Source organism: Loxodonta africana, chromosome 12, assembly GCF_030014295.1.
Source record: "Loxodonta africana isolate mLoxAfr1 chromosome 12, mLoxAfr1.hap2, whole genome shotgun sequence".
Classification (NCBI taxonomy): Eukaryota; Metazoa; Chordata; class Mammalia; order Proboscidea; family Elephantidae; genus Loxodonta; species Loxodonta africana.
The window spans coordinates 101,513,367-101,531,696 of NC_087353.1; the positions used below are offsets into that span (position 1 = coordinate 101,513,367).

The following is an 18,330-nucleotide window of genomic DNA, read 5'->3' on the forward strand; positions in this document are numbered from 1 at the left end:
ACATGCTTGACAATTAGAGAAATAAGTTTTTGTTCAGCAACTCTTAAACTTCCAGGCCAAAGTCAGGCCTCTGAACACACACCAAGTGATCCCAGCAACCCTGAGATCAAAGGTGCAAACAAGAATCTGAATCGCATTGTCAACTATGCAAGCTACAGCTGGACCGCGCTCTGCCTTATGTTTTCATTTTGCAAGGTAATGCTTTTGGTTGGTCTTTAACCAACTCTCCCTTTCTAGCACCCTTGCCTGAGAGTGAGTTTCTTTTTATTTTCGGTCTTTCAACTTGGACAGGTCTAGCTGGAAATGAAGAACACAAGTAGAGTGGGCTAAAGAGCGGAAACGGATGTGGACTCAGCTCAGACCTGGCTGCCCAGCCTTTCCTTAATCCTAGGTGCCGAGACTAGGAAGGGAAGCCCCCCACCCACACACAGTTGTGCTGACACAGACCTGTGGGTGCCCCAATGCCCCCTGCTCCCCTCACATGTCCCCATCCCCTCACTCCATCCTAACCTCCTACCGGCAGGCCTAAGTGCACACCAGCCCATGCCTGCCCGAGAGTGTGGACTTCTGATGAGAACCCATCCAGGGAAAAGAGAGCCGTGCACCAAATGCTTCATGTCACCACCTCCTCAGCCTTGCCTTCTTTAGGCTTCCTCTGGGGTTTCAATGTCAAATCTCAGATACTTACTTATACTACTGAGTGGTTGACAACGCGCCTTGAAAGCAGTACCAAGCCCACGCCTTACTGTTCTTTTAGGTCCTTTTCACTGTGACACCCGACGATGCCTGAGTTTCCAGGTGGTGCAAATGGTTATCGCACTTGGTTACCAACTGAGAGGTTGGTGGTTCGAGTCCACCCACTGAAGCCTTGGAAGAAAGGTCTGGCAATATACTTCCCAAAAACCCTGTCACTGAAAACCCTAGGATCACAGCTCTACTCTGACACATGTGGGGTCACTGAGTTGGAACTGATACGATGGCAACTGGGTTTGTTTGTTTCTACCTTGCCTAGTTTCTCCAGGGAGGCCTGGTGGCACAGTGGTTAAGAGCTACAGCGAGCTATAGCTGCTAACCAAAAGGTCAGAAGTTCGAATCCAACAGCTGCTCCTCAGAAGCCATATGGGGCAGATCTCCTCTGCCCTATAGGGTCACTATGAGTTGGAATCGACTCAACTGCATTTTTTTTTCTTGTGGGGGGGGAATCTCTTTAGCAACCTGCCACTGGAGGGGCCTATTTATAGTCAAGTCCAAGTACTGCTGGGACCTAAGAGCTTTCATGTGTTGCCATTTCACCACTGGGTGCGGGACACTGGCAACCCCTTTACCCCAGCCTACCACCCAGGGCAAGTGGCAATGCCTGTGAGCAAGGCAGGAAGGACATTAAGAATGAAATGAGAAGGGATGTGACAGTGACACTGACGGGGTGTGGAGAATAGGGTGGCCCAAGGTACCACGAGCTCCCTTGGATGTGAGCTGCTGGTGCCAGCTGCTGACTTTTCCACCTAATGGCTCAACAGGCTGGGGGCTGGAAGAGCAAGACTGCTGTCAATCATTCTTACACCATTGCTGGTGAGTCAATTCTGACTCCTAGTGACCCCAGGTGACAGAGCAGGTTGTAATCCTTATAGCAGAAGACTGCCAGGTCTTTTTCCCCGATTACTTCTTAGATAAAAATTAAATCTGAAATGCAGTAGCTCAGTTCCCTCCTTCTGGGGATGTGAACCAGTAAACTGCCATCGACATGACAGATGGCCCACCAATTGAGGACCAGGGATGAGATGCTGGACACCACCGAGACCAAGTCACAAAATCCTACAGCCATGAAAGAAATACAGAAAATAGATGCTTCTGTGTGAATTTAAAGGATACACCTATCTGCAAAGGTGAAAAGATCTAAGTGCCACACTTAGTACCGTGGTTATTTGATTACCCCATAAGCCAAATTCTATAAAATTCTATCACAGAATAATAAAAGCAAAATGGCATACATCTGGGGAAAAAGGACCTTTCCCCATTTTCTGTGCTAAAAATCTCTGTCTTTTATTTACTACGGCAGAAAAGATTACAGTCTTCTCTGAAATGTGGCTGTCTTTCAGGCAATCCTGCAACAACTACTCTGTGAAAAATGAACAAGCGTGAAAACACGTGGTACTCTCACTGCTCGTATTCATTTCCAGTGATGTACTTCCTTGTACACACACTTGTTTGTCATTTTTCTTCCCAGGAATTTCCTTCAAAGCAATCCATTATTTGCAATTTTTTTTGGCAAAACTGTACACACAGGGCAAACTGTGCCCCGCACAAAAGCAGAAGACAACCCTGGGTTTATACACAAAGCATGTTTTTGGCTAGTGTGAACCTGTCTATCTTCAAGCCCTGAAACAATCACACCAGCACAAGGGAAAGAAAGCCCTCTTTCCACACACTTCAGTGTGCAGGGACAAAACATCATATAATCCCCAGTGAAGTCACTCTAAGTCACTCTAGACTCTGCATCATTCTCACATATATTTCTATCCAGGGCTGTCTGAAGTATCTTTCTAGGCAGATTTTCACTTGTGGCAAAAGCTGAAATTTTATAGGCTCCCCAAACTTTAATTTCTAAACTTCAAGGCTGAGAGAGAACATCAAGACTGACCCCACTGGAAGCCAGCACAACTTGTCCCAGACAAGGTTATGGAAGGTCCACAGATTCATCTAAACTCCCTGAGGGACTGAATTGCTCAGCTGAGGGCTCCGGGAACCAGGGTCTCAGGCAACATCTAGTTCAGTTGGCATAACTTAGTTTATAAAGAAAATGCTCTACATTCTACTTTGGTCTGTAGTGTCTGGGGTCTTAAAAGCTTGTCAGCAGTCATGTAAGATCTTACACCCCTTCGGGAGCAAGGGAGAATGAGGAAATTAAAGACACAAGAGAAAGATTGGTTCAAAGGACTAACGGACCACATCTACCACAGCCTCCACCAGACTGAGTCCACCACAACTAGATGGTGCCCGGCTACTACCACTGACTACCCTGACAGGAATCACAACAGAAAGTCTCGAATAGAGCTGGAGAAAAATGCAGAACAAAATTCTAATTCACAAAGACCAGACTTACCGGTCTGACAGAGACTGGAGAAACCCTGAGAGTACGGCCCCCAGACGCCCTGATAGCTCAGTGATGAAGACACTCCTGAGGTTCACCCTTCAGTCAAAGACTAGACAGGCCCAGAAAACAAAACGAGACTAAAGGGGCGCACCAGCCCAGGGGCAAGGACGAGAAGTCAGGAGACAGGAAAGCTGGTAATAGGGAACCCAAGGTCGAGAAGGGGAGAGTGTTGGCATGTCGTAGGGTTGGCAACCAATGTCACAAAACAGTATGTGTACTAATTGTTTAATGAGTAAACCTTCATCTGAAGTACAATAAAAAAAAGACTGACCCCATTCTCCCAGGAGAGGATGACAAAGGAAGACTCCTTATTTGTGGCTACCCACATCCTCTCTCTCGTTGCTTCTCCTATCAGCGTTCACAGAGTCTTCCACACCAAGCAACTGCACGAGCTTACTGCAAATCCTAGGCTTCACTGAGAGCAGCCCTACTAGTCAGGAGGCCCTGAGCGGTGCAAATGGTTTGTGCTCGACTACTTACCTCGGCATTGGCCGTCTGAACCTACCCAGTAGTGCCGTGGAAGACAGACCTGACGTTCTGCTTTTGTAAAGATTACAGCCAAGGGAACCCCATGAGCCGAAACTGACTCAACAGTAACGGGTAAATAGGGCAGGGATTCAAAGCACCAAGAACCCAGAAATCCTAACAGCACAAACTAAAGCAGGACTCTTACCCTTCTGAAAGTTACACAGGATTATGATGCTTGATATAAGAGCAGGACACATTTTATCCTTTTGTGCTGCTCTGCTCCCTCTGGGCTGGGGCGGGTGGTGAAGAACAAAGAAATATTTTCTGTCTTGGTAAGTTTAATTTCAAATGTATGATTTCCCTCCCAAAAAAGTCAATGCCCAAACAGTTTCTCCCTCACATAAAAGAGAGGATATCACTTATGCTGGTAAGGAAGCACATTCAAAATACATAGGCAAGCACTGCACGTATCTAGCTTGACTATATTTATCTCCTTGCTCTTTAACAGAACTAGAACTTGGACAACACAGCCAAGTGTGCAGGAGGCCTCGTGCAGGCTCGGGCCTGCTTCCCAAGGCTCTGTAGAGACAAGTAAACAGAGCTGGCTTCCACATCTCCTGTCGCCCCATTTTCTCAGGGTTGTTTTTGGAGCTACCCCCACCTGACAGAGTAGAACTGCCCCATAGGGTTTTCTAGGTTTTTTTAAATCTTTATGGGAGCAGATCGCCAAGTCTTTTTTCCTGTGGAGCCGCTGCAGGGGAGGGGGGGTGGTTTGAGCCAACCTTTCACAGGTTCTCCAACAGGGCTCCACCAATCCCAGTTCGGCTACGGTGACAGGAATGGTACCAGGACTGTGACTGTCACTGCCATCACTGACAATCAGCAAGGCATCCAGGGAAGACCAAACCCTCTTTAATGCCCCTTCCAAGTATGTACAGAGCCAGCTGTGATTAACAACTGAGACGGTACGGAAGCAAAGAATTCTGAAATAAGACCAGAGTCTGGGAGACCCTCTAGGCCAGCACTGCTCGCACTGTAAAAACAAAACAAAAAACCCGTTGCTGTCGAGTCAATTCCGACTCATAGTGACCCTACGGGACAGAACAGAGCTGCCCACAAGGCTTCCAAGGAACAGCTGGTGGATTCAAACCGCTGAAGCTCTGAACCACCACGCCACCAGGGTTTCCACTTTAAGGAGCGTACAGGTCACCGGAAGGTATTATTAAAACGCAGATTCGGATTCAGTCGCTCTGGGGTGGGGAGCCAGAGTCTGCAGTTCTAAGACTCTCTCAGGCGATGTTGACACTGCTGATCCTTGGACCATGCTTTGAATAATAAGGGTCTTACCCAACCTGCTCTGACTTGATGGGGAATCAGGCCCAGAGAAGTCACAGGACTTGGCTGCTGGGGGTCACCTGGCTGTTTAACCCATCAGAAGACAAGTTATGGTCCTGACTCTTCCACCACCGTGTACGTTTTCAATGACACTGTTAAAACACCCAGTTGCTGTGGCATTGATTCTGACTCACGGTGACTCTGTGTGTTAGAGTATAACTGTACTCCACAGGATTTGCAACGGCTGTGAGTTTTCAAAAGTAGGTCGCCAGCCAGGGCTTTCTTCCAAGGCACCTCTGGGTGAAATGGAACTGCCAAACTTTCAGTTAGTAGCCAAGCGCTTCACCATTTGTGCCAGTCAGGGCCTCCTCTGATTTACGCCTTACCAAAAACCAAACCCACTACCGTCAAGTCACTTCCAATTACAGCAACCCTACAGGACAGAGTAGAACTGCCACATAGGGTTTCCAGGATTGTAAGTCTTTACAGAAGCAGACTACCACATCTTTCTCCCGTGAAACGGCTGGTGGGTTTGAACTGTTGACCTTTTTGGTTAGCAGCTGAGCACTTTAGCCGCTGTGAATCAGAATCAACTCTATGGCAATGGGTTTGAGCTTTTTTTTGGAGGCGGGGGCCCTTAATCCAAGCAGGATATGGGTAGCTCCAGGATTCAGTTATATACTTCAGTAAACCACACAGTATAAAAGGTTAGGAAAGCTATGAAGGACTGCTGGAACACTGCACTTCAGCTAAACCTGAAAGTTCCCATCAATCATCAGTGCTCTGCTATTGCAGCGCAGAGGAAGACAGTGACAGCTCTGAAGGGACACTGAGGGCTGAACCAGTTTTAAGACTCCCATTTACTTGGCTCTCCTGAGGCGCAGAAGAGACATCGTGCATTTCTGTGGCTAATTGGTAATGCATTTCCTCTTCCTTTCAATTATTCAATAAATGCATCTCTCAGTTAAGCTTTCCTATCCTGACAGTCAATTTTTCTTGCTGTGCTCCTCCAAAACTGGCAAGAACACATTTAAAACAAAAATCATTTTGTATCGCTCCGTGCGCTCTTCATTTTCCGAAGGATGAAATCTGCTGAGGTTGAAAGAAATAAAAATGTGCAAATTGACTACTCTTATTTAAAAGTTTTACTCATTAGATTTGGTGTGTTAAAATCTCTCTTCTTCTGATGATAAAAATAACACTTCAAGCTTATAATAAAAGAAATGCTAATTATAATTGCTCTGCATACGCTATAGCAAAAACAGAAAGAAAAGGGTGAATTTACTACATGTAAATTATACCTCAAAAACTTACCTCAAACATGGTAAGTTTTTAAAACTATTACAGGTAGATTAGTGAAAATCTGTTTAGTTTTGACACAACTTCCCTGAGGCTGTGGGGAAATGGGCCCTCTTGTACTTTGAAACCCTACAGGGCAGTTCTTCTCTGTCCTACAGGATCACTATGGGTTGGAATCGACTCAACAACAACAGGTTTGGTTTTGGGTACTTTACCTAATCTTTTTGGAGGGCAATCTGGCAACATGTAGCCAAACAGCAAATGGAGTTCCCTTGATCTGGCATCTAAGAATTTATTTAGTTCTTTGAAACAACAATCACTGTTTGAATTGCAAGTCTGGAAACAATTCAAATGTAATCCCAGGGCGACTGGCTCAATAAATTTGGTATGTCCATTTAAAAAAAAAATTTTTTTTTTTTACAATGGAAAATAATACAACTGTACAAATGAATGAGGAACTCTGTATCTACAACTTATAGCACGTTAGCTACCTTTCTGCAAAAAATGCAGAGAAAATAACATGTATCCATTTTGACTTTATGCATAAAGAAACTCTGGAAGGATATCCAAGAAATCAATACTGTTTGGGGGCTTAGAAAGGCGTGAGAACTGGGTACAGAGACACTGGAGGGTGGGGAGATATTTCACTGCCTCATATTTACACTCACATTTAAATTTTTGAACCACGTGATTGTATCAGCTATTAAATTTTTTAGGAAAAAACTGTTCTTAAATTTAAAAACAATCTGAGCAAGAAAAAAAGAAAACAGAAGCAAACAAACTGAGAATTTGAAGGGAGGTATGATGGAGAACCTAACAATTAAAAGAAAATCTATACAAATTTATAATAAAATTTGACATTAAAATGGACTTTCTGAAAAATACATAAATTACCAAAAACAAAATCTGGTCATTAAGTAAAGTGAATCTCCCCTCTCCTCTACAAAAAAAGGCACCAGGCCCATATAGTTTTATAGGCAATGTTGACTAAACCTTCAGGAAAGAAATTATTCCTGCCAGTAAATTGAAAACAAACATCAAACATCATACAATAAAAAGAAGCAGAACTATTATTTACCAAAATATATAGTTATCTAGCTAGAAAACACGGGATGATCAGTTGAAAAAATATTAGAATAAGATGGCTCAGCAAGGTGCCAAATCAAGGAAAATCACAAACATTAGTAGCTTTTCTATGCACCAGCGGTAGTCAATATAAAACAGAGATCCTATTTACAATAACAAAAATAATACTCAGGAATGAGCCTAACAAGAACTTCCAGAAATGTATCCCGATAAAATGGTTTATTTTATGGGTGTTTATTATGCAAAAAAAGAAAAAAAAACGACAGAGAAAAAAACAGGTGAAGAAAGCTCTGTGATGCGTGGCTCTCCTTACAGGGACCCCACATCCTAAGGAGAGGGTTTTAGGAAGTCTGGGAGTAAGTTTGGCTGTCAAAATGACTGGAGGGCATTGGTGGCTCTTTGGGATGTTAGACGGACATTTCTGCAGCTGAAAAGCCTATTTATAATCATCTTAGCCTAGAACCTAACTCAGTTTTTGCATATAAATACAAGTAATTTTTGTATACGCTGAATTTTCCCATAATGCTACTACTGTACTTTGTTACGTCTTGGACTTCACCATTAGGTAAAATCACAAGGCCGATGGTAAAGCTGTTCCTGGTATTTGACTTGTGATGACCCTCTACTTGTATGTTTGCACTGGTAGCTGCTGTATTTGTACCCTGCTCTATGCACAGATTCAGGTATCTAACCATCTCGTTATCTTCTAATATAAATAAGCATTTACATACTTAAAAGCATATTATTTTATTATAAACGACTTTCCAATTATTTCTTCTTTGCACTGCATTAGGGATGGTTAGACACATACAAATTCATATATGTAAATACATAAATGTAAATTATGTATCTAGATAGGTTATATTAACTCTATTTTGTCCAGAATGTAAAGGGTGTGTTATAAAATATTTCTTTTATTACACAAGGGGGCATTAGATCTGGTAGGGTTGAGATTTGATGCAGTGTACCCACGATGAGCTATTGTGCTTCTAGAACTTACTGCAATAATGTAGTAACTACCTCGAAGGACTGCTGTAGAAATCAAGTCACGTAAAGCACTTCCCACAACCAGAGCATATAATCAACCAGTGCTCCCAAAACTCTTGCACAAAAATATTTCATGACAAAATGTCTATTACGTAAAATTATCTGTGTAAATGTATGTACATATGCATAGAAAAAAGAGTGGAAAGATACGCACCCAAGTTTAAATGGTAACACTGCCATCTGGAAATAACCATTAACTTTTATTTTATTTTTGTGCTTTTCTTAACTTTCCAATTTTTCTACAGTGAGTATGCCATTACCATTACTATAAACATAAAGGAAATGATATACTCTAAAATAAGCTCCTAATATGCCTCCACCATTAAAAGAAGCCAACTGGGAAAAGTCTTTTAAAATGGCTTTACCTACTAGATGGGTTTTTAAAACCTCTTCCCCAGGACAGCTAATACTTGCCTCTCACAAATGAGGGTAGGCTAGAAGTCCACCAGCCTCCCACGTACTCTTCCACATCTCTAACTGGGTGTTTTGGTCAAAAAAAAACAAAAACAAACCAAACTCATTGCCATTGAGTTGATTCCGACCCATAGTGACCCTATAGAACCCACAGAGTTTCCAAGGAGTGCCTGGTGGATTCGAACTGCCAGCCTTCTGGTTAGTAGCCGTAGCACTTAACCACTATGCCACCAGGGTTTCCAAAAAGGAAACGGTAAATATTGATGAAGAAGAAGAAAGAGGAGGAGGAGAAAAACTCTCCCAAGGCATCGTTTTTTGTTCTTCTGACCTTCGCACTCAGAAAACCTGAACAGGGCTTCCTCACTACAAGGTCATTACTGCAGCAAAGCTGAAGAAGCCTCCAAGAGATGAGGAAAACCACGGGTGGTGATCCATCCATCTATGTCTTTCTAAATTTCTGATCCATATTACCTAGAGAATGTACATGTCCTATTTCTAAATTATTCCATTTTTCAGTTAACTTCTCTGATTAGTTACCCAAGTGACAGAGCCACTCAGGAGTGGACATCACAGTCAAATCAGAAAAGGAATCCAGATTTTAAGTGAAAGAAAGGTGGGACCATTAATAAAGGTTTGAAGTGTTAGACACTGAAAAGCCCAGAAACATATGGAAATACCAATATCTCAGAATTAACACGCAATTATTTCAAACAATGTCCATTATTGAAACTTTCACTTTTCTACGGTTACCTCAAAATTTTCTTTCAAGCAAAGACTGCATATATTGTATACACTAAAACACAAACTGCACTATTGAATTAATTTCATAATACTTTTAAACCCCCAGGCCCATTTCAATTCTTTTATCTCCAAAATACTACATTCCAACAGTGTTTTTCAGAACAGCATCTACCTTCTCTGACATACACCTCTTTATCTTCCTCCTCTCCCTCTTTATCTTCAAATCATTAAACAGAAACCAGTTTGTTCGATCAGCAGATTCAATTACTCGAACGAATGGAAGGATGACATTCAGACTTGCAGCTCTCCTTCGCGGTCACTGTAACTGTACAAATAAATTGAGGAAAACCCACTGTTTGTTCAAGGCAAATTAATTTTCAAATAGCGCAGGAGTGGAGTTCAGGGGAATGATGGGTGCTTGGCAAGGCTCAAAGAGATTCCATTTTTTGCTTGCCATTTTGTGTAAATATTAATTACCATCTGGGAGGTTAAGCTCTGGGCTGGGATCTGTATCACAAACCTCTGAGAGGCTGCAGGGTTCCTATGAAAAGCAAAATCCTAAACAGGAAAAAACTAGCCATCGCATCTGCCAAGCCACTGGGAGCCCACTGGGAAAGCTGTATGAGGACCAAGCAGATTACAGGCTCCTATTAAATTCAGAGAAGCTAGTTAGAACGTTAGCTGGTTCACCAGATTAAGCTAGGACATGGGTTAATTGGACAGGGGCTAAAGAAAAAACAACACACTGCTGTTGAGTGCACTTAAATCACTTAAATTGTTTCAAGATTATTCCTCCCAAAGCCCACGCCCCAAAGCATCAATCCTGGAACACATGCCCATGTTCCTGATTTCATAAGACCAAAACTCTGTCTTCAGGGGAAGTATCAACCACAGTCTTGACAGTGTAGACTGGAGGCCATCAGAATGGCTTCACCTACAGCAGCAAGAGCCCTTCAAGGTCAACCTGGGCTTGCAAACATTTTATTTCCTTTGCAGCCTCTGGAAACCCTGGCGGTATAGTATTTAAGAGCTACGGCTGCTAATCAAAAGGTCAGCAGTTCGAATTCACCAGGCACTCCTTGGGAACTCTATGGGGCAGCTCTGCTCTGTCCTATAGGGTTGCTGTGAGTTGGAATTGACTCAAAAGCAGTGGGTTTGGTTTTTTTTTTTTTTTGCAGCCTCTAGCAGATAAGGACGAGCCCTGGTGGTGCAGCGGTTAAGCACTCAGCTGCTAACCAAAAGAGATTTGAACCCACCAGCTGCGCTGCTGGAGAAAGATGTGGCAGTCTGCTTCCGTAGAGATTACAGCCTTGGAGACCCTATGGGGCAGTTCTGCTCTGCTCTATAGGATTGCTATGAGTCGGCATCGACTCGATGGCAGTGGGAACAAATAAGAGGAGTTCCTGGGGGGTGCAAATGGTTAATGCACTTGGCTGAAGGTTGAAGGTTCAAGCCCACGCAGAGGTGCCTTGGAAGAAAGGCCTGGTGATCTACTTCCCAAAGATCGGCCACTGAAAACCCTTTGGAGCACAGTTCTGCTCTGACACACGAGATCACCATGAGCTGGAGTTGACTCGATGGCAACTTTGCACTACATAGCGAGTAAGAGGGATGAATGTATATGTACATGATGGATGAAAATTAGGAGAGAAATACGCTGTGTAGGTGGTGACAGAGGCCTAAAAAAAGCCTTTAAAAACCCCATAGTGTCAAGATCACCTACGGTCCTTGAGTTCTTCACTTCATCTGAGGGAAAGGATGGTTATGAGTATGTTACGTAATATGCCCGGCACTGCGCTAGGTCCTCACATGAAGAAGAACGAGAAACAAACAGCCCTGCCTTCCAGGAGCTGGCGGTTGATAACGAAGAAGGCAGTGTAGAAGAAAAAAGTGTAAGACTAGCAGTCGGGAAACCCGTGGCCTTAAACGTCAGGTTTTGGTTCTGAAAGGCTCAGAGATAAGCTTAGGTAACTGGTGATCACGAAGATACTGTGCTTCATTGATTCTGAGTCACTGATACTAAGGCACTGTTATCTCTAACGTGTTCCCGCTACAATGACCACAAGGTGCAGTCTATCAGTTCTAGGTACATGGAACTGGAATGATACGCTGGGATGTGTAGAGACCTGACATGAGAAACAGGGTGTCAAGGATGAAAGCTCCAATCACTTCTGAGAACCCAGTAAACACCCCAGGTACCAGTTGTGGAGAAAGCCCCGGCTTTCGCGTTCTGGCCTCAGAGACAGATTCCTACTATTCTGGCTAGTTTCCTCCTGACAGGCTCAGTATTTACCAGCTGACTCTCCCCAACAAGATCACCTGCTGTACACCAATGTTCACTGCAGCACTTTTCACAAGAGCCAAGAGGTGGAAACAACAGATGAGTGGATACACAACATGTCATATATGTACACAGTGGAACACGACTCAGCCGTCAAGAGACACGAAGTCCTGACACGTGCCACCACGTGGATGGACCCTGAAAACATCACGCGGAGTGAAATAATTCACTCTCAAAGTGACAATTGTATGGCCTCATGTATACGAAATAAGGACATCTACAGAAACCAAAGACGGCTGTGGTTACCGGGGTGGGAGGGAGCAGAAAAGGGGACTGTCTGCTCAGCGGGTGTTGAGTTTATGTTAATGGCGGTGGAAGGATTTGGAAAAGGATCTCGACAACGGTTGCACGGCTTGAGGAGTGTAACCAATGGCACTGAATTGTACATGTAGAAATTGTTAAGACAGTCTACGTTTTATGTATATTGTCACCATAATAATCATAATCATAATCATAATCATAATAATAATAAAAAGATCACCTTCTGCTTGGTTTCATCCCCGTCCCCTCCCCTGAGCCTCAGTTTCTCCACTGTCCTAACCAGCCCTGTCTGGCTGACTCAGCGCCCATGTGACGCTGCGGCACGCACGTGCACACACCCAGACATACCACCCTTGAAACCAGAGCAGCATACCTAACAGGGCACCTCTGTGTGTGCCTGAGCAACCATACAGGGGGTCCTGACAAGGAAAAGTTCCAAAGGATTGTCAACCAAACACTCCTGAAACATGACATACCCCCCTCTGAGTAAAGGGCAGATCTACGGACAAGGCTATGTCATAATAAAAGGCCTGTGGGTGGCCCTTTGCTTATTTTAGAAAGTTTCCAAGAGTGACACCAAGGCACTGAAAGTGAACGGTCATTTTAGATGTTGAGTTAAAAAAAAAAAAAACAACTAAAGGTAGTGTTGTGGTTTGAATTGTGCCCTCCAAAGAGTTATGTTGAAGTCCTAACCCTCGGTACCTGTGAATGGGACCTGGTTAGGGAATGGGGTTCTCTGTAGATGTAATTAATTTAAGATGCTGTCTTTATGATTGGTGTCCTTATGAGAAGACGCAGAGAGACAGAGGGCTCATGGCCATGAGAAGACGGAAGCAGATATGCGGTGATGCTGCCACAAGTCAAGAAGCACCTGGGGCTGCCAGAAGCTGGGAGAAACAAACAAGGGAGAATTTTCCCCTAGAGCCTTTGGTGAGGGCATGGCCCTGCTGATACCCTGAATTTGAACTTCTAGTCTCCAGAACTGTAAGAGAATAAATTCCTGTTGTTTTAAGCCACTGAGTTTGGTGTACTTGTTACAGCAGCCCAAGGGAACTAACGCAGATGGTCGTCCTAGTACCTAATCATCTTACCTTTCATATCCAGAACAACCACGTGAGGACAGAAGACAAGACTGCTCTTTCTGAAGGCAGCTCTCCCTCCAGGATTTTCATTACTGAGTACAAATGAGTAACCGCAAGCTGTCGAGCTCACAGACAGGGTCTATTTAAAAGTCTGACACCTTCCTTGCTACACTGCTGCCCTCTGACTCCTAATGTCATTGCTGGAGGGCTTATTGTCCACAACCAGAATGGGCAATAACCATCAGGCTAATCTGAACCCCGGCTCCTTCTGAAGCAAATATTCTTTGGTGCAGCGTGCCCTGTCATTTTTGCCTTTTAATAAACAACTTCTCTTGGATCTGCGTCTGTCTTTTGTATCAATATGTTTATGATATTACAGGGCTAAGGAATAAGGCACCTGGCTAATAATTTTCACATTCTAAGGATTAGAATGCCCACTGAGATTGGCAAATAACTGGCCCCCGGTTAAACCCTAGTTTCAACACTTTAAACTTTACCAAGGATTATTTTCTCAGGGATGAAGGTAAAGCCACCAGGAGCAAAGTCCTACTGAAATACTAGCAGTCTGCCTACCTTCCTGCCGTGTACGCTGTGATCCCATCTGATCCGAGACACGTACTGGACAATGCCTGAGGGCACTGGTGGCTCGGTGGTAGAATTCTCTCCTTCCATGCGGGAGACCCGGCTTCGATTCCAGGCCAACGTACTTCAAGGGCCCATGTGGCCACTGTCACCGGAGGCTTGTGTGCTGCTATGATGCTTTAATAGGCTTCAGTGCAGATTCCAGACTAAGATGGACTCGGAGGAAAGGCCTGGCGATCTACTCGTGAAAATCAGTCAGTGAAAACACTATGGATCACAATGATCCGCTCTGTACCCGCTCACGGGGCTGGCGCAGGTCTGGGGGTAGTATTTCGATCAACCGTGCATGGGGTCGCCATGAGTTGGGGGCACCCTTGTTGGTAACTAACAATGGTAACATCGGACAATCACAAAGACACATTTAAGAAAGAGGCTGGGTGGGGTGTACGAGGATGAAATGTAAGAATTTCCATTTCTGAAGTTTATCCTAGGCTTTCCCTCAACTCCCTGACCCAACACACAGACACTCCCACCCCCGAGCTTCTTGTCAGGCCTCTGCATGCGGGGCTAGGATGTATCAGCTGAGCTCCTGGTTGACATAAGGTCCAGTTAACACTGGCTTTCCTTTTCACTGCTTCGTAGCCTATGAGAAACATGTACACCATATCCCTTTAAGATGAAGAGCCACCCAAAAACAACTCAAAAGGATAGATGAGAAGCTTTTGGGGACAGTGACAACGATGGTGAAATAGCTTGGAAAATGCTGTCAAGAAATGTGGCACAACTTGACAATTGAAACCAACATCACTGAATTGTACATGTAGAAATTGCTGATGTATGTTTTGCTGTGTGTATGTTCACCAAACAAAAAAAAAAAGGAAAAGTCACCTACTCACTCTCCCCTCGGGGCCTGGGTATCAGAAGGCAGGCCCCAAGTTACCCTAGTACCAAGAGTAGTTACCCTAGTACCAAGAGTGCAGCAAGCCTTTGGGATACCTTGCAGTTGTAACTAAGTCTTTCTGTCTGTCCTGGAGAGGATGGAAGGAATCACGGACATCAAGTTCTGGCCTAGGGCTCACCCTGTGCCAATCTAGCTGCTGAGAAGGGGTGCTTAGTTTTCCATAAGCTAGACAGGCAGCCTCAATCAGTTGTCTACCAAGTTCATTCAGCTATCACTTGGTGAGCAGCCCTATGGTGGATATTCCTTCGTAAAACATGTTTTCCCAGCGTTACAGGAAAATGCCAGAGCCACTCCTGTCCTGCTCTCCTCAGGCAGGCCTGTAAGCAGCAGGCTTTGCCTGGAGAAATATCTCCCACCCTTTGGCAATGCTCTGTCAGCAATCAGACATGCCTGCCTGTTCTCCTTGAGGACAGATGACAAAACTCCTCCCCAAGTCTGTTCACACAGCCTGCGAAGGCCCCTGGGACCTGGGTGCTGCCAAGCTCCTCAATTTGCCTGACTTACTTTGTATGAGCACCAGGGATGCCTCCAGAATGAATCCACACGAGATGTTTTCTCTCATATCACGGACCCTTTGAAGAGGGCTTTGACAGTTCCTCTAATTAAGTTTTGACCTTTCTGGGCTCAAATTGTCTACCAGCTCATACTCTGACTCCAGTGCACCCTAAAACCTCGCCACTCCCAGTGAGGGGCACAGACCAGCAAGAGCAGCATCACCTGAGCACCTGTTAGGAGGGTAAATTTACAGGCCCCACCTACATTCATGCTCACGGAAGGAGTGTTAGAGCCCAGCAAGCCCCAGCACCCAGGGGTGTGTCCATAAGGTTTCCCCATCCTTCTGGGTCTCCTTCTCCCAAGACCCAATCCTTGGAATTATTTCTTTCATTCCTTTACCAGCATGAGTGCTGGGAGATGTCCTTCACAGGATCAAGAGCTGCCCACATTACTGAGCATATTCACAAAAGCCGGCCACAGTGAGCTCTTACTTGTGGGGCTATTTCTAATCCGGCGCCACGCAGGTCCATTGCATCACAGGCTGTAGGACAGGGACGTACTGAGCCTTGCCCCAGAGCACAACCATGTATCACCTTCAAGAACCTGATGGCTGTCACAGAGAAGGGAGCAGATTTATCCTGAATGGATCACGGGCAGAACCGGGACCAGAGGATGTATACTGCAAAAGAAATTTTCAAGCTGAAATGGACTGGGCTGCCTTATGCGAATACCAGCTGCTTGTTACTGGAAGCTTCTAAGAGGAGGCCGAACGACCAAGTCAAAAATGTTGACGTGTTATTCACAGGTTGGGAAGGGGCTGGACGAGAAGACTTCTTGGATTCCATGAGTTCCTGAACCAGATGTTGGTAGAACATTCCCTGGAGGAACACTGTTGTTACCTGCCGTACGTAGCGTCACAGCGGCCCCACTGTGTTAAGAGCAGAACTGCTCCATTGTGTGCCCTTGGCCGTGATCCTTAAACAGACGCAGTTCCCTAGCATTTCTTCCACGGAACTGTGGGGTGGGTTTGAACCGCCAACCTTTAGCTGGTACAGAACCGCAAACTGCTTGCGCCACACCCAGGCTCCTTTATTTTCCTCCACGTTTTCAGAACTCAATCTTCTCAAATTTCTTGCCTGTAGGTTAGTGAACACTGTCTTCTTGATTTACAGAAATTGTGATAAATGCTACATCTTAAACAATTATAACTAAGAATCCCTATACCAAAAGGCTTTAGATACCATTTTCTTTAGGAACAAAAGAAGTAAATTTGTTTATCCTCACCTGTGGTTTTGTAAGTTGAAGGAAATTTTAAAAACAGAGGAGGGGAGGTGTACAATGCAGTTTTGTATATTTGAAATATTTTATCATTTTTAAAGGACAAGCCCACCAATCCTTAAGTTGATTTTCTACAAATCACTCAGAGGATAAATGTTGTTGTTAGCTGCTGTTGAGTTGGCCCCTGACTCATGACAACCCCACACACCAAAGAATGAAATGCTACTTGGTATTGAGCCATCCCCACGATCAGTTGTGGGTCAGGCTGTTGTGATCCATAGTGTTTTCACTGGATGATTTTCGGATCACCAGGCCTTTCTTCCTAGTCTGTCTTAGTCTGGAAGCTCTGCTGAAACCTGTTCAGCATCCAGTGACAGACAGGCGGTAGCCACAGCACAGTGACAGACGGGTGGTGGCCGCCGTGCACCACCAGCCGGGAATTGAACCTGGGTCTCCCACGCGGAAGGTGAGAGTTCCCCACTGGACCATCAATGCCTCATATGGAATAAACACTTGGTACCTGTAATACCTGTTGCTGCCGAGTTGATTCCAGCTCACAGGGACCCTACAGGACAGAGCAGAACTGCCCCACAGGGTTTCCAAGGAGCAACCGGTAGATTCAAATTGCCAGCCTGTTGGTTAGCAGCTGAATTCTTAACCACTGAGCCACCAGAGCTCCAAATACTTGGTAGGAAAATAAAATCTCTCGCCATTATTTCATTTACCAAATATACCCACTCCTCACTTATCGACATGTTTAAATCCCAAAGACCAGGCTGCTGTGCGAAAGTTGGCGGTAGGTGAAAATGGAGGTTTTTTTTTTCTTTCCTGTTTTCAGATCACCCATTTGTCCAACTTGTTTAATTTAGAAAATATGATTAGAGAAATAATAACGGCTAAGTTTTACTGATGTGCTCATCACTGTGACGAGTCCAGTTACGGATTATTCCTCTGAGGAGGAGGTGGCCTGGAGGAGGCACAAAGCTGGACGAAGCCGGGCTGTGTGACTGGAGGGCCGGCCCATGGCTTAACCACCTTACCTTCCTCCTGTGCTGGGTTCACAGCTCCCCTCCCAGAACTGACTCCAGGGCTCCACTCCCACCCCTGCACGCCCTGAGATCGAGATCCCGGAGCCTGCTCTGTCCTCCCGGCCTGGGGAGTCATGAAGGCTCGGGGCTTCCTGCAACAGCACTGGGAGACTGGCCATGCACCCAGCCCACCGAGGCAGAGGCTTCAGGCCCAGTTTGGCTCACTTTGGTTGTCATTACATTCAAACGCATTTCTTCCAAACACCCTCTCCGATGCCTCTTTCTTTCCTCCCTTCCCTCCCCACGGCAATTTTGAGCTGTAGGGCCTCAGGCTGCATAGGAGCTGGGAACCCAGAACAGGCGCTGGCTGGCTCAGTGCCTCCAGCAGCAGGAGAGAGCAGAGGGCATGGGGCAGTACGGCCCAGTTCCCCAGAGGCCACCCAGAGACCCTCCTTGAGGAAGGGGACACTCCACGGCCCTTGCTGCAATGCCTGCAGCCTTGTTAATACATAAAATAGATAGTAGATTTTACTAATGATGTAGACGCAAAATGGCGGGTTAACGAGATAGTCAGTGAGGAGTAGGCCTATTAAATCCCTAGTTCTTCATAGAAAAAAAAAATGTTCAAATACAAAAAACTCTGAAGCTGTATGTCCATAAGGTTCAGGAAAGCAATGTATAATCCGAAAGGGGAAGATGGTGATAACGTCAACCTGTGACCTTTGCAATCAGAAAGGCTAAAAACCAACCTGCAGAAATAA

At 45.0% G+C, this 18,330-nt stretch overlaps 1 protein-coding gene across 1 annotated transcript in view; it reads right to left on the reverse strand.

The window, feature by feature from the left end:
• Positions 1-18,330, reverse strand: part of AUTS2 (activator of transcription and developmental regulator AUTS2) — a 1,316,048-nt gene that overhangs the window by 31,305 nt on the left and 1,266,413 nt on the right. The gene's annotated exons all lie outside the window — the stretch shown is intronic.